Source organism: Conger conger, chromosome 4 (genome assembly GCF_963514075.1).
Source record: "Conger conger chromosome 4, fConCon1.1, whole genome shotgun sequence".
Taxonomy (NCBI): Eukaryota; Metazoa; Chordata; class Actinopteri; order Anguilliformes; family Congridae; genus Conger; species Conger conger.
The window spans coordinates 40,703,762-40,729,285 of NC_083763.1; positions in this window are offsets into that span (position 1 = coordinate 40,703,762).

Here is a 25,524-nt window from a genome sequence, read left to right on the forward strand (position 1 = left end):
GCCTATTGAGGACATTGCTAGCTGCTGTATTGCCGACATTAGTAATTCACGTTTATCTCTCAGTCTCCTTAAAGACCTAAGGAACGTGGATACCAGGGCTCCAGTTCTATTAATACGCCGGTAACTGGCTACGTGGGGCTCCAGCCGTTTGTGTTTTAAACTGGGTTATACCCGACTTTTCCCTGGGGTTCTGTATTTATTAATATTAATATTAATATTTAGTATTCCTACTATTGACAAACAAACTGTTGATCGAGTTGGGGCTTTGGGGCGGCTTACTGTTTACGTTGCAGTGCGTGGTTTGGGATCTGGGTTGGTGTGGAGGTTGTTGCGGCACCGTCGGAAGTGGTGCCATTCTTTTCACTGCATGTCATAGCGTGTGTGTAGAAGTAGAATATTTGTGATTCACCGTGTCCGTATCTCACCGCTTTACAGTGCTTATGTTTGTATGTTTGCTGGCACCTTCACGAGTGAGTGACCTTTCGGTTCCACTTCCAGTAAGTCCTCCACCCTCCACGGACTCGTACCCGCATGCACCCAGTAGCGCCCCTAGTGGCGGGGCTAATTTTGTATTTTTGGGGATCCCGTGGGTTTTTGTATGGGTTTTTAGGATTGTAACGAATAAACTGGATGTTTTTATTATTGAATCCACGTCTCTGCTTGTTCATTTAGTTGAACGTACCTATGTGGGGATTGATCACCAATCCTCGATTCTTAAACTATTTCTTTGGGTGTAATTCCCAAGGTGGCGTAATCAGGTGGGGTTATGCCAGGTCACAGTATGTAATTTGCACAAGAGGGCATTGAAGAAACACAATGAAAGTATTAATATGTCCATTCTTTAGTTTTGAAGAAGTAAGCATTTCTAAATTTATTGTCCTATTTTCAACCGGCTGAGAATGTGCTCCTCCTTGTGCTCTCTTTATTCCTCCCCCATAACTCATGACCGTAGTTTGCACCACTGGCCTCCAGGTAAGACAATTCAAATATTTGACTAACGTTAAGTTCACTTAAATTAAAGTTCCTTTTGAGGACTATTAAACTATTTCTGGTTATACTAATTTAGCGTTAGCTAGCTAGCTAGTTTGTTTTCATAAGATGATGTTATTGATAACGTTAGCTAGCTAATTTGTTTTCATAAGGACGTTATAGTTTTATCTCAAATTGGTTTGCTAGCTAGCAAAAATGATCATTGGATAAGTCAGCATCCTTATCGATAGTTCATAGCTAGCATGTGAAAATTCAGTCTCCCAAGATGAGTGCATATCATTGAGATAGCTATGGTAACAAACAGCAATGTGTGGAACGTGTCGGTCTGTCAATCATAGCTAATTGACAATTCTCATTACCATGCCCTGACAGTTTGGCTGAAATTTTATTGTGGGAAGAATACGTTTGAAAATACATTTAAAGGAGCACTGTCACGCTTGTTTCAGTTGAGATTATTTGGATTAAATACTCAAATTATGTGTTTATGCCTTTTAAAAATAACTGTCAGTGTAGTCGTTTCATAAATATGGGGCAAAACTTCAATTGGCAAACACGTCCAGTGATGTCAATCTCAAGCCTGTGTTTCCTAGAAGGTAATGGCCGCTCAAACTCCAGCCTTGATGAGATTGAGGGTAATGTGTGTTGGCAGAAACCGAACACTGAGTTTTCATCACCAATAATAACTTTGAACCCTTGCAGCATGAGTACTTCTGTAGCAATAGGAGGATTAATTGGAAGAAGTATCCACAACCAAGGGATCCAGAAGGGCAACTAAGTGAATAAGTAGCTAACAAGCTGTAACAAAATATTGGTTGTGGATACTTCTTCCAATTAATCCTCTCTATTAGCTTCGGCTGCTTCCTCTTCGGCTGTCTGTCTCTATCGCTCACGCAATTCTTCTAAAAGGGTGAAATCTTTGTAGAAAAGACCTTGGAAACTGTTAAGCTTGGAGGTGGATCCATTATGTTTTGCTGTTCTGTGGCAGCTGGGGGCACAGGGAATATTGTGCGAGTGGAAGGACCGGATATCAAGAAATTCTAGAGGCTAATGTTCGTAGGTAAGTCCAGACATTGAATTTGAAGAGAGTTTGGGTATTCCAATAAGAGAATGATCCAAACATACCAATCAAAACCCCTGGTTTAACAGAGACATTTCTGATAACTCAGTGAAAGAAGGACTGCTTTCAAGTTGGGCGACACAGAGCACTGCTGGCAATGCAGACACTCCCTGGAAAAGGCCATCAGAACGGGCAAAACGGACTACAGGGCCAGGTTGGAGAACCAGTACTGCTATTGAGATTCCAGGCGTATGTGCCCGCAGACATCTCCACAGCCGACAGATCGTTCCCAGACAGACTGAACACCCGTCTATGTGAGATTCAATGCACTAAACACCGAACCAGCAGTCTCAGCTCCTTTGAGCCTGACAACTACAGCTGTCTGTGGCTGAGGTGTGTCATGTCTTCAGGAAGGTGAAAGCTAGGAAGACCTCTGGCCCTGATGGCATACCACCCCGGGTCATCAAAAACTGCACTCCATAGCTAGCCCCTGTCTTCACTGAGATTTTCAATTCCTCACTGACACAGTGTCAGTGACACCATCCCTAGTTGCTTCAAACTACAATAGTGCCCCTGCCAAATCCAAGATGACCATTCTGAACGACTACCAGCCTTATGAAGTGCCTGGAGAAACTGGTGATGGCACACATTAACACCATCATCCCGGATTCACTCGATCCACTCCAGTTTGCTTACAGAGCACCTATTTCAGGATGCTATTCATATATCATTCCCACAAAGCTGGTCACAAAACTGAGAGGTCTAGGCTTGGCCAGTTCTATTTCCAGTTCCAGTGGATACTGAACTTTCTCACCAGCAGACCGCAGGTGGTGAGAACAGGACCTCATCTACACTGGTCCTAAGTACTGCAGCACCTCAGGGTTGCTGTCTGAGCCCTAGGCTGTACTCACCATACACACACAACTGCACAGTAGCAGTAGCAACCGCGTCAGTAAATTTGACACCACAGTGACTGGCCTGATTTCCTTCAACAACAAGTCTGCCTATAGACAGGAGATATTAAACCTCACATGGTGGGCCACTCTCCCTTCATCATTGATGTTGAGGATGTGGAGAGACTCCACTGCTTCAGGTTCTTGGGGATGATGATCTCTGACGGACCCACAAGCGGAAGTCATGCTGAAAAAGGCATGGCAACACTTTTACTTTCTGAGATGTCTGCAGAGATGGGGCATGAGCACACAGATGCTCGTGAACTTTTACTGCAGCATCGTGGAGTGTCCTTACGTGGGGCATTGCTGTATGCTCAGGACAGGAGGGCTCTCCAGAGGGTAGTGAGAACGGCGCAGTGGATCATCAGAGTGACCTCTACAGCACATGCTGCCGAAACAGAGCCATCTCTATCACCTCTGACACACACAACCCCAGCTTTGAACTGTTCTGCTGCTTGGCGTCAAGGGTCAGATGGCGGAGCATCATGACCCGGACAACAAGTTTCCATGGCAGCTTTTTCCCCCAGGCGATGTGCCTGCTGAACAGCCATCTATAGCCCGGCTGCCACCCCACCCCCTCACCCACCATTACACTATCACTGCATACACATCTGTCTGCTGCCCAATACACATTACTCCCTGTCTGCCGCTATTTAATACACAGACAGACATATATAATCACACCCACCCCTCCCATCGCCTGAGGACTGAATTTCTCTTCCCACACTACACCAATGTTTTTACTATACATACATTGTTATCTTGCTTTAAAATTTTAAGAAATGTGTCATGTTTAACCTTGAACATTTTTGCACACCACTGTATGTTAACAACTATCATTTATTCTGGTCCTGTCCTGCAGGTATTTTTTGACTGTTGAAATTCAAGCTAAAAAGTAAAATGCTCACTGGGTAGTTGGCCTGATACACAGCGTAATGTTTCCTAAAAATCACATAGTACATGGAGTTTTTGGACGGGACATAGTTTAATTCACATCTAGTAGTCTTACAACGTGGAAACATACAGTTTGCCTCTTTTCATATTGGTGGAAGTATAAGTATAAGTTACATTGCATTTTTAAATACAGTATTTCAAAGTGGCAAGGCCAGTGACAGTTAAGTTGCTTTATCCTTTATTCTGTGTGATAAATAAAAGTTGATGTCTCAAGTGGATTGTTGCCATTTCCTGCAGAACATGCATTTTAAACCTGACCTTCCTGTAAAATGAAACTGTATTTTTGTACCAAAGTTGGTATGTCAGATTAAATAAATTGGAGAGCAAACAATTTTATTGTTCAGTGGTAATTGTGATGAAAAGGATTATGTAGATGTCAGTAAGCCTCCCTGACAAGACATGCTTCAAAGTGAATGGGCGTTAGAACAGGAATTGTAGGGGAAAATTCACAGAATAAAAGATCTCCCTCCTAAAAGCATGATAAACAATCACAAGTCAAAATCAGACTTGATGAGCAGGCTGGTTCGAGAGTTGGGACAAAACACATTTTAAAAATCTTTTTTTTTTAAATGCACACTATATTCATTAGAGTTATATATTTCTGTAGAGAAAGGTCTTAGCTATTTAACCATGTAAAGGAACAGGTTCTAAATAAAAACACATTTTTAACAAATAAACATGTTTCCCTTTAGAACTTGATTTGTGTCAACTCTGTCAGACACACTAAAAAGTATACAATTTTAATTCTTCCAGTCCAACAAGAATCTAAAGTTCTGAAGTCTGTTGTAATAGTGTTTAGTTACTCTGATATGTAATAAAATACAACATGTAAACTTAAGTTGTGATTTCACACTATTCTGAAAACCCAGATTTCTAAATATCTGCATTTTCAAACTTTGTTTTTAATTTGAATATTATAAAAAAAATTTCCTTAAATAAATAAGACATAAGAGGATGTTGATCAGATGGTCCTTTATTACATAAACAACACAAACTGAAGAAAGAATTAATTTTTTTTCAAAAATGAACAAAAACATACAAACATACAACGGTGTTGACGAAGAACTGACAGTGTTGACGAAAAACTGACGGTGTTGACAAAAAATGTGTGTGCATTGCTGATTAACAAACAAATGTGTTTTTGAACAGATGGAGGTGACAATAGATGAAGAACTAACTACTCCTCGTCTTATATTGAACATACTGTAAATTAAATTATAATAAACATACTGTACATACACCGTTTCCAACTATCAAAAAAACAATAATGGAGAGCAGGGGCCCTTCTCCTCCTCTCCCTGTCTTCATCTACCTCTCCTACACCACTTCCTGCTCTCCTCTTTCTCATCCACCTCTTCTCCTCTTCCTCTCCTCCTGTGCCCCCCCCCCACTTCCTCCTCTACTTTTTCTGGTGCCTTTCTGGTGTGGGTCCCATGACTAACTGGAAAGAGAGAGAGCGAGAGCGAGAGCGAGAGCGAGAGCGCGAGAGCGAGCGAGCGAGCGAGAGAGAGAGAGAGAGAGAGAGAGAGCGAGAGAGAGAGAGAGAGAGAGAGCGCGAGAGCGAGAGCGAGAGCGAGAGCGGGTGTGTGGGTGTGATTGCCCTGCACTGCCTACTTCATACTGGGTGTGATCTTAAATTGACATTCCTTAACAACAATACTGCTCAAAAGGCTTGCAACACAAAATCTGTAGCCTAGAAACAGGTTCAATTAGCTTACTTAAGATTTCATTTTTGTCTAACCTGCACTTATGCCTTGAGCAACAGGTGTCTGACATGCTCATGCTCTATGAAGTCCATCACATCAGGGGCTATGCTGTAGAGCTCTCGTGTTCTTGATTGGACTGGTGATGCATTTCCCATTAGTTTCACTATGATGTCTTCAACTGGGCAGAAACAGACATCCTTCCTGCCAAGCTTAGGTTGAACCTTTGCTGTTGGACCATGGGGATGCAGAAACTCCACTTTCACATCTTGATGCTCAGTATCCACAGCAACGGTCTTGGCTAGCCACCAGTGGTCATCATATACTACTGCTAGCCAGTCTCTATTATTAAGGCTGCTAACAGTCGTTACTGTCATAGTACCCTCAGGACCTTTCAGAGGCTCCTCATCCAACTCCTCCTCCATCACATCTTCCATTTCCATATCCTCTTCCATTTCCCCTTCCATCCCCTCCATCAACATGGCCAAAGGTCTTTTCTTCCTTGCCCTCCTTGTATCACTCTGCTGTTCCTCTGGGTAGCCATGGAAATAGAAGGTAGCTGGGCTGAAGCACTGGCAAACCAACATCTCGCTGCAAAAGCAGGATAGTTGTCTGTGGTGGATCCTGTTCTCATGTGCAATGACCTGGTGTATTTGTCTTGTTGAGGGAACCTGTTTGAGAGGTTGCATGAGAAGTGTATCATATCTTTGCATGTCTTCTTCTGCAATGTAGTACAGCTGAACGCCCTTCAGACTGTTTGAGACCTTGTGATGGACCGAGCAAGCAGGCACGAGGACACAAAGTCGAGTGCAAAATTAAGGGTTTTAATTTACCCAAAAATCAGGCAAAAGGGTAACAAAACCAATTGTGGATTACAAAACGATAATAAAAAACATACATTGTGGGCCCAAACTATATTATAAATAACGGACCAGAAAATAGAACTGAACAGAACAGGAGCCTCTTAGCCAAATGGCAAACTCAAGGTATATAAAGACCTGGCCAGGTACATTTAAACACAGGGGGAATAAAGTAATTAACTTCTACACAAAATATAATTGTATATTCAAATACATCTAACACAAGTAATTACCTTAATAAATAAAGACTTTAACATCTAAATAATTATCAAACGATCTAGTTTTAATACAAAATAAATACAACTAAACAACTGAACTAAGGCCAACCCCCCCTTCAGTCTCCCGGGAGATGGTTCAGTCCACCACCCCCGCTCCGGTATTTAGTAGTGGCCGGAACAGCTGCTCACTCTTTGGCAGTCAGGAGAGGTGGTGGACGGCTCCCGGTGAGAGACATGTGGAGGAGAAAAGTATGTAAGTTGCAAAGTAAATAACCGCAAAATGATAGACATGTTTAACTAAAATGTGCGCACTCAAATTAGAAACATGTATAATCAGTAATGCTAAAGAAGTGTGATCATTTGAAAACAAACTATGTGTCGTGTAGTTATGTGGTGGTGATGATATGTGTATTGTGAGTAAACGTGCTACAAACTAAGTGAGGAAATGAGGTGAGAGGTTTTGATACCGACGGGTTAACTGGCAACTATGGACGGCAATTAGTTGCAGCCGTCACAGACCTTTTCAAAGAATGTGTTTCCATCTGTCACATCATTTCCTCTCAGGACCAGGTTGTCAGCTGTTCTTTTCACTGTTCCGCCAATGCCATCTGGTGCGCCCTTACCATGGGAAGTGGGAAAGAAGTTCCATGTTGCTCTTTCAAACCCCAGTGTAGGTGGGATACCAGACAGAAGAAAAAAATTATTCTTGTTCTTATACCGTTTACTTGGACCATCAGACCAAAAGTGCACGGTGGTAACCTGTGGATATTTCGTCTTGATATCTTTTAGGACTGGATCCATGTGTGTCCAGATTGCCGCAGCATCCTGTCTCTTTGACTCTGAAAGTGTGCAAAACCCTGCCTTTCCACCCTTAATGTAATACATGTATGTAGCGTTATCTGTGGGAGATTTTGTCCAAAATGGCAGGCCTGAACAGATTGATACTTACATCTCCAGGATTCCGAAAAGTCAACGTGGACAATTGCTGTACTTTCATCACAGGTCTCAATTGTGTTTCTGTATGCATTTGACTGGTTTCGCACTAAACACACATGTGTTGTGGTTTCATTTCTGAGTATTTGCTCATAGAGTTTGATGAGCTCTGAAAGACTGCCGTTGTGTTGGACGAGCTTAGTGTTGATGTGGATTCCATTGACTGTGTCTTCTGCAACTCTCTCCCACTGTTTCCACTGAACATGGATTTTGTCTTGCTCTTGGGTTGGAACTGTACCCTTGTTTAGACATCGTGAGCAGGTGTGAAGAAGGCAGGCCTCACTTGCTGGAGAGCAACAAACTAATTGAAAACTGTCATCCAGTTTGTTTGACTTCACAACTTCACGACGGTCGAAGGACCTCGAGCATTAAGCATGCATTTTCATGCATTTTACACAGACATGTCTTCCGATCAGATGCTTTTGGTGCTGTAACATAGAATGGCTTCAGAGCACAGAATGAAGAATAGCTCAGCTTCACAGTGGGGTTCCTAATGAGGAAATCAGTGTGGAGGTTGATCATGGAGTCTGTCAGGATCATTCTCTGGTGCTTCATCTTGTTCCTAGTGATGGTGTCAGTCTTATCAGTTGTCACACGTGCAGAGTTCAGGAAGAAATCCTGAACAGTCTGTGTTATACCCTGTAGGAATGTTGGCTTTTTCTTTGTCTGTTTCTTTCCTCTCATTAACTTGTAGGTTAACCCAAACTGGTGGATTTGGTGAAGGAGACGATACTTTTTGAGAATCTTGCCTGATGACACAATCAGTGCTGGTTCCTGACGCCGTAGCCCAGGAGTTTTTGTTTTCTTCAGCTCTCTTCTGAGGATGTTGTGGAATAGAAGGGCTTTCTTGATTTTTGGATTCCTAATTTTGCTTTCTCATAGCATCTTTGTTTCTGTGCCTGGGGAGTCCAGTGGTATTTTATTTGTAGCCTTTCTTCTTCGCCATTTTGTTTTCTCAGTTTGTTTCGTTGCTTTACCTTCTTAAGCTTCTCTTTCAAAGTTTTTATTTCTCTTGAATGCCTTTTTCTTGTTTTTCTTCTCTCCCTTTCCTGTCTGAGAGACTGTCTGCTGTTTCTGGCATTGCATTCTTGAATATTCTGATCTTGCGGACTATCTGGGGGGGTGTTTGCCTCTAGCACTGCATGTTCACTGGACCTTTTCTGTCTGGACCTTTTCTGTGCCTCTCTAATACTTTCTCTGGTTCCTCTTTGCCCTGTCTCCCATCTCGCCTATTTGTATTACTTTTTGTCTTGAACTCTCTTCTTCCACCTTCTTTCCTTCTCTTGCATGTCATGTTTGCTCTCTTGGTCACTATTTAATTTTTCTCTTCTCTTTTGTCGGTACTCTCTATTTCTTCTCCTTTGCTCCTCAACTGACAATTTCTGTCTAGCCATGCTTTCCTACAATACATACAATACATACACATACATGCAATACATAGAAGTGGGTCCCTCTACAGAGGCCGCCATTCGAAAATCTACACACTGGCTTTTTTATTTTATATATAAGTGCTGGGAAAGTTACACAATAATAAGCAGACCACAGCCTGCCCATGCTCTACAAGTCAGAAGTGTAGGTTATACAGTATGGTTAAATAATGTAATGCATGTACATTTACATGTGTACATTTATGTGTAAATAAAACCCTGAAATAACATTTTAATCCTTTACTATGTTCACAAATAATATATTAGCACATTAAGAGGTTATAGGTGGATTTGTCAACTCCGTCAGCTTACACGTCAACTCCGTCAGACGTAGAACCTGACAGAGTTGCCGTCTGACTGAATTGACGTAAGGGCATGTATTTTCCCTCCAAAACATGTATTGTACACTGCAGCTAGCTAGATTTTCCTCAGTTGCTAGCTGTCTCAATAACCTCACTAAAATGCTTAAATTCAATCCACTATGGTTCAAAAAAACGTATCATAACGGAGATTGTGTTGACATGGTCCAGCTGTGACCATAGGAATATTGACATTGTTTGTCTAAAATATCAAAAAATGTAAAACTTACCAGAGCATGTGTGGTAGTGTTGCATTCAGCACAGGCAGGGAGATGAAAAGAGGTCCTCAGGGATATAGCTGACCATGCTATTTCCTGATTTAATGAGGTTTATGAAAAAATCTGACGGAGTTGACAGAAACTGAGGACACGACTTTGATAGGCAGATTTTTACGGAAAATATTGTTTGACGTTCACTTCATGCATTGTTTTATATATTTATAACCCTCCTTCTTTATTTGATATATATGTATTCAGTTTTTTAAAGTTTTTTTGGGCTGGTCAATATTGTGACCTCTTGCTGAGGACAAGTACAATAACATGGACCTTCTAACCACAGGCCATACATTTAAACAAATTTCCCCAAAAAAGATAAAAAGATGTGCTAAAAAATAACATGGGTATACACAGTTCCTTTAGATTTAACTTTGTAAGTATGTAAATCATGATGAATTTCTTGATTTTTAATATAAATTAGACTTTTCTATGTAGGACATGTTTTGTCCCAACTCTCAAGAATCAATGATATCCGTATTAAAGTATGATATGTACCCTGTATAGTTTCAAACTGATTAAATGCTAAATTGTGCTAGAATTACACAATGACCCATATGTAACCGGAGTTTAATAAAGCAGCCAGCTGGCAGGGGGAGGCGTCTCGAACTCAAGGACAGCGGGCAAAGCGAGATATGTCTGTACAGCTGGTTTCTCCGGGACTCTCGATGATTTATGCCAGAAGTGTATCTATATGCAAGTGCCTTTTAATCAATATATCACATGTACGCTGCTTGTTATGAAATCAAATGAACCTAGAACATTAATTATAGCTGAGCTTATGAAAACGCAAGAAACCACAGTGAAAACTGTTGAAATGAGAGCAAAGAATGCAACGTACATTTACTCACTTAGAAGAGAATAATTCATCAAATGTTTAGTATGTCTGTATATTAGAAAAGAATATTAGAAGATAATATTAATCAAATGTTCAGTATGTCTGTATATTTTCAATGATTACTGCTGCTTAGTTCATCTTATAAAAGTGAAAGATACAGAGTGACATGTATGGATGACCTGTGTGTTAGAGGGGGGGCATCCAGAACTTTATGAGGTCTGGTAGTTTTCCACTCTGCCAAGAGCAGGTGCGGGGTGAAGTGAGGACGGGGGGCGTCCTGAACTTTGTTAGTAGTTGGCAGAACGCCCTGAACTTTGTACAGAGCTGGCAGAGCATAAGGACCTTTGCCGATTTTCCACAATGACGTTGTGGGAGGAGCTTTGGGAGGAGTTAAGATAAGAACAGTGTGGGTGATTTGCCACAATGAGGTTTGAGGAGGGGTTGTAGGAGGAGTAACTGTGTATAAATTGGGTGTAAAAATGACAGTCGGGGTTCACTTTCGCCTGAACTGATCCGGCTTTATGCGCTTCTGCTAATAAAGTCTGATTTTCCTGAAGAACTTGCTGCCGTGGTGTTGTCTTTTCCCTCGTGAAGATGTTTTTTTCGACAAATTGAAGATTTGGACTCTGTCGTTTCCTAGACACGACAGAATATGTGTCAGCTGGATGTTTAGTATAATGCTTATCCATAATAGGGTAATCATAGAGGCAGGGAGCCTTCATTTCCCCCTCTGCCAAGAGGATATTTACTCCTTACTGTAATAGTTATGCCCATCCATTGGTCTCCACGCCAAGTCAATGACCAATACAAAACATTTATTTTGCCAACAAATGCAAATACAAGAAAATGGCACTGGTCATCATAGATCTTGACTTTGTCTATACGATATATACAATCAGTGCGACATACATATCCACGTCATGGTTGCTCACTTCATTTTTTTAAATGTCAAATAGCTTCTGAACATGTCAAAAGTGCAGAAAATATAATTCCGGATATTGCAATCACTATTAATGAAGTTATTTTTGGTAGCCTACTTTCTTTGAAAGCAGTCTTCTTTTCTGATAAAATGCAAAGACTTCTGGGGAGCTGTGGATGTTATTGTCTATTTTTTGTGATGGTGCAGGATGAGGAAGCCTAACTGTTAGTTAACTTAGATTTGGTGTAGTTTGAACTTCAGTTAGTAACAGAAAATGACACCCTTGAATGTATGCAGCCGTCAATAGAACCCAGTATACGTTACATGAGTAGACTTGTGACCTGCTGGGCAGAGACCAACCTCTTAAAAAGGATGGAAAATTGTCTAAAGAGCTGTGAATTAATACGAAGGCATAGTGTTTAGTACGTAGGTTGCTGTGTTCCAATACAGAAAAAGCAGAATCATAGATGGCAACTAAATTTCTTTAGATTTTTCCCAAAGACCAAGACTGCAATATAGTACCTTAACATACTTAATGTGTTTCCCTTTTGGGGCACCTCAGGACCTCACCTCAATACTTATCATTATATAAATTCAATGTACATTGTAATGTGTCTGTATATTGGTACAACTGTGTGATATTTCATTAAAAATTCAGAATAGAATATAGAATCACAAAGCAGAGGTGAACTGCCAGTGAATATGAAAGATTTGTCAAGGATTTCATTGCGTGTACTAGATAAAAAGGAGATTGTGGAACAGGTATGAAAAGGATGCTGTGTGATTTTTATAAAGGATAAACAAAGAGTAAAACTAATTACTGCTGGAGGTCAGTGCTCAAAATGCATATTCAAAAGCATGGGACATTACAGCAAATTTATGGCTGTCACACTTATTTAGCAACTGAATAGTCAATTTCACAGTGAATCAGAAAAGAAAGGGGACATGAAATGTTCTGAAGAATTGATGACGGGCTCCTTGAGTGTGGGTAAAATAAAATTGACCATGAAATCTGGGCCTGGAATTAAATTGGTTTGAAGAAAAAAGAAAGGTGTGAGGTGCAACTCATGAAAGTGTCTTTGTAGGAATGCTAAGGTTAATTTGCACATCAGTTAAATAGATTATTAAATCCGAGAGGACTGGTTGGAAGAAGGAAACCTTAATAGATAGATGTAGATCAGGTAGAATCTTAGATATTTGAATGCAAAGCAGGTTATGAAGTGTACCTTATTCTCTGCTGAATCTTATTTTAAACTGCTGTTGAAAACACACCCTTAAGATATGTTATTATCATTTTCCATGCATACCTCTACCAGGTAGTAACAATAGCTGGGGTTAGTTTATCACACATGCTTACAGCAGACTCTGATGATCCTGGTTAACTGTGTAGCATTAAAATGTGGCCCTGTTACAGCAGTGTCCTATCGTTGCTGGCTGATTTGCATTCAGTGCTTTAATGTACTTCTGAGCACTACACCTGTGCAAGTGTGCAATGTTATAATTTGTCCTGAAACAAGCTGGTTCATAGAGATAATAGAATGTATTCCTCCTTCCAGGTCCCAGAAACATGAATCCCACTCTCTTCAAAAAGTTCTCCATATCAAGTGTTGTTAATGAATGTAGCCTCTTTCAGTCTTGAGGAATTAAAACAATAACTTTAATTTTAAGGTTATTAAACATGATGGTTTAAATATGTATTTAAGCCCTTATGTTAATTCACAGTATTCACCAGCATTGATTCACCACAAATATTCACCGAAGGTGGCTCTGAAATGGGTGCTTATGCACTCAATGACCACTTCACTAGACAGACCTGTACACCAGCTTGTTCATGCAAATATTTAATTAGCCAATCATATGGCAGCAACTCAATGCATAAAAGCATGAAAAAAAACATGTAATTACCTGCAAACAGAGGATGTGACAGTGGTCCTAACCTTCTCTTGGATGATTACGAGATATAATTAATGTAGCCCTACTGTTACAGTTGCTGGAGATATGATGACACTCTAGAGGTATATATATCCCGGATCCCTGTCATTTTGTTTATGCGTTTCCCCAGTTCCCCTTGTGTATTTAATTTACTTGTGTGTTTTTATTTTTCCATGTTTTAGGTTGGGTGCGGATCGTGTTTTCCTTCCGGTCCTGGTTTTCCTTTCCACAGTCAGTTCACTCGATTCGTTACCCTGCCCCACTTCCAGATCAGTTTCACCTGCTTTATCACCTAATTTATCCATTAGCACTGATTTCATTCACACACAGTTCTCAACACATTCCTCACTCCCCTTCAATCATTAAATTAGTACTGGCACATGTAGAGCATTCACTTCCTCATAGTTAGTTATTTATTAGATTAGTGTCTTACTGAACTGTGGTCTGCGTCTGGCTTTTGGGTCCTCACCAGTCACCCGTTGTAACAGAACAGTCAGGCCAAGATGGACCCAGCCTTTGCCATACCCTAGCCTGCCAGTGGGCAGTGCTGGACCAACAAGGGGTCATGTTGCAAGAGCTCATGGAGGCCCTGAAGACCATGGACACTCATGTGACTTAACTGAGATTCTTCTCTGCGCCTACTCCACATGCGTCAAAGGGTTCCGCAGCATAGCTGAGTTCGCAGTGGAGTTCTGCACCTTAGCAGCAGACTCACAATGGAATGATGTAGCACCACAGGAGGCCTTCCGTAATGGGTTAGGGGAGGCTGTCAAGGCTGTTCAGGACGAATCCCCTACCTTGAGTGACTTTGTCACTCTTGCTATCCGGGTCGACAACTCCGCAAACGATGTAGAGACTCCACTAACTCTCCTGTGCATTCTTCTATTCTCGTATTCAGGGTGGGCTTTGCTTATATTATGGTCAGCAGGGGCATCATAGTGGCACCTGTCCCCTTCAGCCCAAGAGACAGGGCTCACCAGTGAGGCTAGGGGCTCTGAGGAGCTGAACCACTTCCCCCAATAACCCCAACTCCGGCTTCTGTCTTGAAGCCATCCTGCTGTTGGGAGGACAGTCTGTGGCACTGGAGGTATTAGTTGATTCTGGGGCGGAAGATAATTTTATTGATCAGGACCTAGTTTCCAAGCTGGGCATCTCTACCCTGCCGCTAGCTGTGCCTGTGAAAGCCCTGACCCTGGATGGAAGAGTCATAGCTCGTGTCACTCATGTTATCAAACCCCTGCAATTGCTTCTTCCTGGCAACCACCAGGAGGGTATAAAATTGCACTTTACATTACATTACATTATTGGCATTTGGCAGACGCTCAGAGCGCCCAGAGCGACGTACAGTTGATTAGACTAAGCAGGAGACAGTCCTCCCCTGGAGCAATACCAGGTTAAGGGCCTTGCTCAAGGGCCCAATGGCTGTGTAGATCTTATTGTGGCTATACTGGGTATTGAACCACCGACCTAGCGTATGCCAGTCATGTACCTTAACCACTACGCTACAGGCTGCACTTGGTCTCTTCTTCTCAGTTTCCCCTGATCCCGACCCCTCCATGACCCCATCTTAATTGGGCCACTGGTAAGCTACTAGGGTAGAGCACCTATTGCCAGGCCACCTGTCTTGATCTGCCACCTGAAGCCACCTTACCTTCCAGTCGCCTGTTCAACTTGTCCAAGGACCTGTTGTTAGCCCCTGCCCCGGCTTCGTCCAAGGACCCATCTCCGGCCCCCGCACCAGCTCTGTCCCTGGTCCCGCCAGTTCTCCTCTGAGCCTTGTTCCCCGGAGACCGACACCATTCTTCCTCCTTCCTGTCAGGTGGCGGTAAGGGTCAAACTCGCAGTTGCACTAAAAATTCACCCCATGTTCTAAGTCTCCCAAGCTAAACCAGTGTCATCCAGTCCTCTGTGCCCTCCGGCTGATCCCCCTCCACCCCCTGGGTCATCGAGAGATCCCCTGCCCTCACGATCTGCCTGATCATGGACATCTGCTGTAAGGGAAGAGGGTTCCAGGGGATGCTGTTATGCTTGCCGGTTCCTGGATCCCTGTCCTTTTGTCAGGTTTGTGGGCCAGAGGAACCAAGCGCAGACTTAGGGGTAATGAGAATACGGCAGGTTTTAATCGAGCAGGTGTAGCATGGTTAGCTCAGCTAGTTCGCTAGTAAGCACGGATGGTGCAGTGAAAGCGAAGGCTGGTAGCAGGTTATCGCGACAACACTCCCCGATGACGTAACCCTCAAATTCAAAAGAACGTTGTTGCCCTTGGCTAGTGGCGAGTTCGTCTTTAGCTGACTGGTAACGCGTTCGTTCAACAAATATTTGGACAAGTGAGAGGCCGGGGCTCAAATCCCACCTCGGACTCAGGCAATTTCTCACCTGTTACACAGGCAGATAAAGGGGCAGAGAGAGCGTATTCCACAGAACAGGCAAAGGTGGTCAGTCCAAACAGGGAAGAGGTACAGGGATCACAATCCAAAGAGACAGTCCAAAAAGCCAGACAGGAGTCATAAAACAGAAATCCAAAACAGAACAAACAGAATGACAGAAAACAGGCTAGAATGGAACAGAACAGAGCACAACCGTACACAGGGGAAACAGAACTGACAAATTAGCAACCAAAGAACAAAACAGGCAGGTTTAAATACACTAAAAAATGTACTAAACAATAAACAGGTGTGAGTGCTGGGGAACAGATAACGAGAAACAGCTGGGACAAGACAGGAAGGAAAAGTATATGAGGAGTGGGGGCGGAGACACGAAAGAGAGAGGTAGTGAAAGCAGATAAGGAAAAACCAATAGGATAAGGGGCATGGACGTGACATTTATCCTTTAGCACTGATTTAATTTGCCCTGCAGTTCTCCCAACATTCTTCACTCCCCTTCAATCATTCAATGAGTACTGACACATGTAGAGCATTCACTTCCACATAGTTAGTTAGATTCTCTACACCTGTCCTTTTCACTATTTAGTCCCAGCTCACACTCCCTTCCCTGCCAGACTGTTTAAGTTCTCCTATGTCAAGTTCCTTTTTGCCTTTAAGTAAGGTATTCAGTTTCTCTCTGTACCCAGCTTTGTCGCCTGTTTGTCCTGCTGATTCCTGCTAGTTTGCCTGCCTGCTCACCCTCCTGTTCCCTGCCATCTTTGTTGATTCCTGCCAGCCCTGCCTGCCCGTCTGGGGGTTCTGACCTACAGCTCTACTTTTGTGCACTACGAACAAATGCCTCCGGGGAGGAGTGCTTTACTGAACTGTGGTCTGCGTCTGGCTTCTGGGTCCTCACCGGTCACCCGTTGTAACATAAACAAGGATTTGAGAGCAAGGAAAAGCATTTGCTCTTGTCCAATAAACAAAAAAGACAAAAAAGGGGCGACATTGGCTCAGGCAGTAAGAGCAGTTGCTGGTTCAATCCCCTGACCGGCCTGTGTCGAAGTGTCCCTGAGCAAGACACCTAACCCCAAAAAATGCTCCTGACAGGCTGGTTGGTGTCTTGCATGGCAGCCAATCACCTTGTGTGTGTGAATGGGAAGCATCAGTTGTACAGCACTTTGGATAAAGGCGCTATATAAATGCCAGCCATTTACCATAAGAACTGATGATTCATGTGCCTATTCTTGTGTCACTGGACCAGGGAACATCTGCAGCCTCATGCATGTTGTTATGGTAAGCGGGATTAAGCAGCTAACTCACAAACTTGCCTTTTGCCTTTATTTGAAAGTAACTGCCTATATATTATTCTTAATATAATAAAATATTATGCTGCATAGCTGGTTAGGTCGTTTTATATATTATTATTTGTGGCATTAGTATAAACAAAGGGATCTTACTTGTTAGCTTAAGGTGTTCCTGAAGCCATTAACATTAATTAGCCTTGTAAAGCCCTTTACCTGGGCTTCTAAGTTCACCCATCTAGATAGCAATTTCCAGGATAAATTTAAGAAGCTAACCTGGAATTCAAAAATAAAACTTGTGGTTAGCAATAGCCCTGGCCAGTAGTAGCAATGGCCGCGTTTCCCGAACGCGTTAAGAATGTTCTTAAGCTAAGAAAGTTCTTAAGGACCTTCTTAGGCCTCCCGAAAGAAGCAAACGCATTTCCCGAAACACCTTCTTAGCCTAAGATGATCTTTCGTAAGAAGGCTTTGTAAGAATGGTCCGGAGCGTTCTTAAGAGCCTTCTTATCTCTTAAGAACGTTCTTTATCGGGAAACCCGGCCAACTTTATAGGCTTCGTAGCGACCAAACGCTTGCAGATCCAGCCGCATCAGGCAACTGACACATGAAATTGAGCATGGCAGATTAAAGATTAAAGAGTAAAGATTCCTTTATCACTGTGCATTTGCATACAAGAGAATGAGACACTGTTTCTCAACCAGCATCTGCAGTGCAAATAAAAGAGTCAAATAAACAAAACTGTGAGATCCGTTATCAAGCAAACGTATTTTATTTATTGTGAGGGCTAAAGTTAGATACTCGTGCGCAGTAACGTTACGTTTTTAACGTTCGTAATTAGGAAAATATGTATATAGCCTATTAGGAAACAATAATCACAGCCATGCTAAATTATACTGGCTAAAGTAGGCTATGGCTGTAGGCAACTAGCCTCTAAAAAATAAGGTGTAAACCTAATCCTAAACTAAACATCCAGGAGTTTAACCACCAATTAAATATAAAATACGGCCACACGTGTGGCCTTATTGCCCACTGCCCGGCACACCCGGGCAGTGCTGGCTTGGCTTGTGAAGCCAAGCCAGCACTGCCCGGGTGTGCCGATGCCACCCAAAATTGTAGCTGGCACACCCAAATGATTAGTGTATTTATGGCGTAAATCCTCCGTGAGTCAGCAGACAGTAGATGGTGTAGTGGTTAATGTTACCGTTTTTCGTGTGGAAGCCTCAGGTTCAAATCAGACCTCCACCCTTTCCACAGTTATTTAACACCTTATTTCCGGTTTAAACATTTATTATTATTGTTATATTTGTGTAATTGGCCATGATTCGCACACAAAATAAACGTAATTATTTAGAAATGTTACGGGTGTGGAGTGTAACTCCAATGATTTCTACTGGGGAGTTGTTGACCCAAAACAACATGCAGACGGAAGGTTAAAAACTAGATTTATTATACTTACTAAAACACAAGTTAAGAACAGATTAAAATGTCTCAGTGTTAAAAGAGTCCATGTCAAATCCAGCGAGCTAAGAGTCCCGTTCCGGGCTCCGCCTCCCTCCCTCAGCCTCACTCACAGGCTCCTGCGGGATGTCAGCTGTTCTCCCGGTTCTTGCGCTCTTGCGACCAGGCCGTAGGCTTGCAAACCGTAGCCGGTTTCAAGCCAATTTTCTGCTGTCTGTCTCATAGGGTCTGTCTTTGCCGAAGTGCCCCATGGTTGGGGTAGTAGTACCGGCAAGAATTTCAATCCACTTTCACCCTAAATACTACTAAAATCAAAACTTTAAAGTCAAGTAATTTATTCTCCACATCCTCTTATTTCACTCAAAGGCCTTTTTGCCCCGAAAATGAGGAAATTCCTACCCTGTTACATAGCCTACGCATGGCAAATTAGAAAAGAAAAGTGTGGATTCAGCCCGCAATTAGTATTATAATCGCGTTCTGGCGCCTCATTTCCCCGCGCGTTATTCTCAGTGTTGTTTTATTGTAGGACGCCACTTGTTACATCAGAACTTCATCTTGGAGCATGTAATTATGTGGAACAATCGATTAGCCTGGCATCGATTGTTTTGAATCCAGCACTGAGGGGGTGGGCAGCTCCCATTAAGAACGTTCTTTCAACCCTTCTTAGGCACAGTCTTAAGAATGCCACTAAGAAGGTGTTCGGGAAACACTTGTAACTTAAGGATCCTTCTTAGCCGAACCCTTCTTTAGAGCGTTCTTAACTCCTTAAGAACGTTCGCTATCGGGAAACGCGGCCAATAATAGTAATAATAATAATAATAATAATAATAATAATACATTTCAGTCAATAATACATGTAGTCACCCTCCTGGACAGATCAATCAACCAGTCTTTGGAAAGAAATTCAGAATCACCACACCATTAAAAACAATTCAAAGGACTTGATGGCAGTATGTAGAGTGCTAGAACACAGAACTGAGGCCAAAACATCCAGCCATTAAAATGTAGGTTATTCAACAAAACCAATTGAAGGATATTAGCTAGGCAGTGATAAGGAGAAACTGACAAGGCTTTTTGCTGGCTGATGGAGCTTTTCCAATCCGTGAAATTTGGATACTTGGCAACTAAGAAAACAATTCTTGCTGCTGCAATGAGCAGCACCCCATTTGTGTTGGGAGAGCGTGGTGGTGAAAATGAGAGAGAGAAGAACAGAGGAGTCTATTTAATTGCCTTCGGTCATCCACAACGGTGAAATGGGTGCCACGCATCCCAGCGAGAAGGTGGAGAGGAAGGCTGATAGATATTTTATCGTCCAAGTTAACGGTTAATTAATTCCCAAAGAAAAGTCTGTCACTTCAAAATAAAGAGAGAGGAGGAGAAAAGAATTTGAGTGGGTGACACAGTTTCAGAATGCTTTTGGCCATCCCTTCTTTTCAGCAGAGTAAAAAAACCCTCTCTCCCTCTTTCTTCTTCTATTTTCTTGCTTTTCTTCTTTCTCTCTCCAGTCCTATCTCTCCCTCCGTTTTCAGAATTTTCTCTCATGAATGATTTATATGTGTCTTGTTATCAGCTGCGATTTCTATAGACCCCAGCACATTCACCAAGACATTTGTGGCATAATTGTTAATTTTAATGCCATAATAGCTTCAGATGGGAGCCCCGATTAGACATTTATTGCACAATTAAATGAAACGTACTCAAGAATCACAAAAGGCTTCCTTAATTATTTCAGGCCATTAATAAAATGGGCATTAAATTATATTGGACACAAAAGAGAAGTGAAATAGATTTCCATTAGAGCAATAGAGGCAGAGAGGAGTAATAGATCCTGCCTGAATTCACTCTGAAATTAATTGATGCCCAGCCTATTTCAACACAGTGGAATAAATGAATGAGGAAAGAAGAAAGAGGTGGTGGCCGAGGACAGGAGGGGGGTAGGCGGGCAGGAGAGGGGGGGTTACATTTAGAGTCTCTGATAATAAAAATAAAAAAACCTTTTGTTTGACGACCTACAATACCCCACAAGATTCAAAAGGGAAAAGACATTGCTTGATTTCTAATGGTCTGTAGAGTGGCTGTAGCCTCTACAAGACATGTCCAAATATTTGCAAAGCCGTCTTCAGTTCCATTAATTTGCTCTTTTAAGCTTCTTGTTTCAGATTGAGTAAATACATCTTTATGCTGTGGGACAATGTGCATGAATTAGGGAGTCCAGTGCTGCATGCCTGCCAGGAGCAGGGTGGGGGAATCCTCAGGAATCCCTCAGCAGAACATGCAGGTCCAAGCTCCAAACTTCCCCTGCCTAATTAGAATGAATAAACCCAATATACACCTCCATAGTATGGCTTATCAAACTGAATTGCATCCAGTGCTCTCTCACAACAGAGGCTGGTGAGGAAAGAAACATCAGTGGTGAATCCGTAGTGATGTAATTACTAAAGAAAATTCAATTAAAATGTCCTGACCTCCAGGAGAGGTCTCGTGAATTTCGACTGTACTTGTGTTTGGGAGTGCTGCATGATATGATGACACAAAAATAATGTTTTCTTTTCTAGAATATATGGACTGTATGACATATCAATGTATGATGCTATTTGTCTTTCAGTCTTTAAGGGCAGGGGGTGGATGGCAGAGAAGTGTGAATAAACAAAAGGAAAGCTGGACACACTGTAGCAGAATTTACATCCCTGAACAACAGACTAAAGCATTTAAATTGCTTTTAAAGACACTGCAAAACATTTATGAAAATCTATCCATGTCATGGCAAATAGAATTTTGGCTTTTGATGAACAGATAGTATATGAAGAGTTCAGGAATCCATATTGAATAAAAAGGAAACCAAAGCCAGTATCTCACAATGCTAGCAAACCTCTGAACATATTAATCAACTTCTGACACTGATGTTTATTATACAAGCTTCACATCTTAATCTATTTATCTCCTTTCAAAAGCTTTCAGATCTTTTAATTGCTTCACATGCATTGCTGACCTTTCAGTTTTGCTGTCCCTTCTTTATATACTGTACCTATGAAGAGCCCTTATAAATGGTAGGCCTGCTGCCAATGAAAATCAATAGATAAAGGAAACTTTTTTAGGTGCATCTAATTTAATATATGGTTTATAAGATTAAAATATATGAACATGAATGCACCATATCAATTTTTGTGAATATATCCTCATCTTATACAAAATATAATATTCATGAAGAATCCAGATGTAAATGGTCAGTTCCTTACATTTGAAAACCTAAAACTCTCAAAAATACATATCAAAAATACAATGTACTTGAAATAAGCATTGCAACCAATACATGTTGCGAAGATAAAGCATGGTGAAAAATGTCTTTACTTATGAAGCTTCACCATCAATACAACACACCACCAGAACACCACTCATAAGAAGAATTTACTAAAATGTGTAACAACTAGGGATTCAAACTATATATTTTCCTTCCAGTCTTCTCGGGTTGATCTTAGTGAGCAGTATTGTAAAAAATCTGCTAAAGACTACAACAAATTGTCTACAACCAATGTAAGTCACGTGAAGGCCTAATTATGGAAGATGAACTGCTCACAGCAATTAACTCCTTAAACTGGAACATTGCCTGGCCTTGATGTGTACCAAGTTCTCTATGATGCCATAAAAGAACCATTACTTGCATGTTTTAATTATGCTTATGAAAAAAGGAACACTGTCGGATACACAACAAGAGGGTCTCCTTTCTTCATTGTTCAAACCAAATCCAGATATCCATTATAAGGGCCCCATAATTTTAAGAAACTGGAGACCCCTCACCCCTTACAGCGTTATGATGCCAATATATATGATTATTTCAGATATCATACATTGTAAACAAACATGTTTCATCCATGGTCATTTCATTGGAGATAATATAACACAAATACTTGAGTATGAATTGTGGAAATAAACTGATATTCATGATTTTGAAAAGGCAATAATGCAATACATATTTAAATTGTACATAAATGTTGGATATTTTTTTGGGCCTTCCTTAGTAAAATTGGTAAAATGTACAGCAATGCTGAACGTAGAAATGTAAATATGGTCATCTTTCTAGGATTTTAAGAGTGAAACAAGGGTATCACCTCTCCATATTTATTCATACTGTAATTGCCATTGAAATGTTAGAAAGTCAGAGCTAACACTTAAAAGATATTCATAGCCTAAGAGGAAATGGTAACCATGCACACTGATGGCACAAACGTCCTTCTCTCTCCATGTAAAGAATCCCTAAAATCAAGATATTTTCCCATATTACGCATTGAGTTTTACAATAACATGTCGTTCACCAATAAATGGACAGATGGTGATATAGGCATGTTAGGAATTCACATTCTGAAGAACTCAATTGAGCTTTCAACAATAAACATTCAAAGAAAACTCACATAAATTGAATATTGCAACCATGGTAAGGCAGCCATTTTAGTATATATATCGTAACAGCTCTAATGAACTCGTTACTTCACAGTTATATCACAGTTTATATAAATACTTTTATTTTTATGAATTTGGAGGTACAATCACTAAATATGAAATCTTTAAATCTCTCCTTGAAATCATCACCAATTATGAATTTACCACAAATCTTTTGGAATTGTCCCATAGTGGCATTTTTTGGGACTCCTATTCTAACCAAGTCTTTTGAAAAAAACAAGAAGAGGAAAGTGCAGAAATAATAAATAAATTCACTCAATGAGCTCTTTATTAGGAAGTGTACACATACTTATTCATGCAATTATCTAATCAGCCAATTGTGTGGCAACAGTGCAGTGCATAAAAGCATGCAGATACGGGTCAGGAGCTTCAGATAATGTTCACATCAACCCTCAGAATGGGGAAAAAATATGATCTCAGTGATTTCAACTGTGGCATGATTGTTGGTACCAGACGTGCTGGTTTGAGTATTTCTGAAACTGCTGATCTCCTGGGATTTTCACGTACAGCACAAGTTTACTCAGAATGGTGTGAAAAACAAAAAACATCCAGTGAGTGGAAGTTCTGTGGACAGAAATGCTTTGTTGATGAAAGGCCAGACTGGTTCAAACTGACAGAAAGGCTACGGTAACTCAGATAACCAATTGTGGTGAGCAGAAAAGCATCCTAGAATGCACAACATGTTGAACCTTTAGGCAAATGGGCTACAACAACAAATGACCATGTTGGGTTCCACTTCTGTCAGCCAAGAAAAGAAAGTTGAGACTGCAGTGGGCACAGGCTCACCAAAACTGGACAGTTGAAGACTGGAGGTAGCCTGGTATGATCTTGAATCCATGGACCCAACCTGCCTTGTGGTGGTGGTGTAATGGTGTGGGGAATATTTTCTTGGCAGACTTTGGGCCTGTTAATAGCAATCAATCATCCCTTATTTCAGTATTGTTGTTGACCATGTGCATCCCTTCATGGCCACAATGTACCCATCTTCTAATGGCTACTTCCAGTTTGATAATGCAACATGGCACAAAGCAAAAGTCATCTCAAACTGGTTTCATGAACGTGACAATGAGTTCAATGCTCTTAAGTGGCCTTCCCAGTCACCGGATCTGAATCCAGTAGAACACCATTGCGATATGGTAGAATGGGAGGTTCGCAGCATAAATGTGTTGCTGACAAATCTGCAGAAATTGCATGATGCAATCATGTCAACATTGAACAGAATGTCAAAGGAATATTTTCAACATCTTGTGGAATCCATGCCGCAAACAATTAAGGCTATGAGTACAGTATTAGTGTAGTGTTCCTAATAAAGTGCTCAGTGAGTGTATATTTGACATACTCTCAATTGTTTGGACAAAATGTATATACGTATATGTTTTTTTTGTGTGTGTGGGTACAGTTCATACAAGTCTCTACAACAGGGGTGCACAGCTCTATAAATTATGCTGGTTCACTCCTGTACTTGAACACAGTAAAAATTTGGATATGCTTGCAGTATATAGTTGTAGCTGATGCTTAGACAAATGTCAGATCAAGATATGATTGAGCAAATTGCGGTTTTATTGCAAACAAGCTTTTTTTCAAAACTCATCATACAACTCTATCCATCAGCATGCTGTTCATTTCATCCCCAAAATTCTCAGAAACTACCAAAACACTGCAAACAAATTAAAAAACACTCAAAATAAAATCTTTCAACAAAACACCGGCACTATTTTTCTTCCAACAAGAATACTTTGTCAAGAATACACAGCACAATGATCTAAAAAAAAGCACCAACAACCAGTGGCATTACAATAGATACAATGTCTGTCAGTTTTTGTAGTAAGCATTTTTTGCCCTCTTAAGCTTTTCATTGTTTTTTTAATTAGTGAAAGTATTACTTTGTTCTTTGTGTCATAGTGTAGCTTTTTTTTTTTTTTTTTTACAAACTTTTGAATATATGGAATGTACCACATTATATGCAATAGGGACAAGTCATATAAATTCTGCAGTAAAGGTTTTATTGGCGTACAACCACTACAAATAACAATGAGAAACCAAAATTCAAATAATCTAATGCAATATAATTTTTTTTAGATTATTGTGAAAAAAGATGGGGGTGGCACGGATGGTGCAGTGGTTAGCACTGCTGCCTCACAGCAAGGAGGTCCTGGGTTCGAATCCCCGTCGGCCAGGGCCTCTGTGCGTGGAGTTTGCATGTTCTCCCCGTGTCTGCGTGGGTTTCCTCCCACAGTCCAAAGACATTAGGTTAGGCTGATTGGAGAGTCTAAATTGCCGATAGGTATGAGTGTATGAGTGAATGGTGTGAGTGAATGGTATGTGTACCCTGTGATGGACTGGCGACCTTTCGCCCAATGTTTGCTGGGATAGGCTCCAGCCCCCCTGCGACCCTGTTCAGGATAAGCGGGTTAGGATAATGGATGGATGGATGGAAGATAAAGATAAAGTTACAGATAAAGTAATCAT